This window comes from Scylla paramamosain, chromosome 25 (genome assembly GCF_035594125.1).
Source record: "Scylla paramamosain isolate STU-SP2022 chromosome 25, ASM3559412v1, whole genome shotgun sequence".
Lineage (NCBI taxonomy): Eukaryota > Metazoa > Arthropoda > Malacostraca > Decapoda > Portunidae > Scylla > Scylla paramamosain.
This window is the reverse complement of record NC_087175.1, coordinates 2,682,501-2,682,706: the sequence shown is the minus strand read 5'-3', so window position 1 is coordinate 2,682,706 and position 206 is coordinate 2,682,501.

The window sequence follows — 206 nt, the reverse complement described above, 5'->3', positions numbered from 1 at the left end:
CAGAAAAAGTTCATAATATTACAACTGACACTCGTGAGGCACAGCGCGATGCTTGTAGGATGTGATGCTCGGCGCTGGCTACACCCCCCACCCCCACCCCCACCCGCGAGCTGTGCGTGAAGCAACGCCGCGCGATGCTGTGACTGCTGCGCTGCGGGACTGTGACTTACGCACGCACACACACACACACGCACGCACGCACGCAC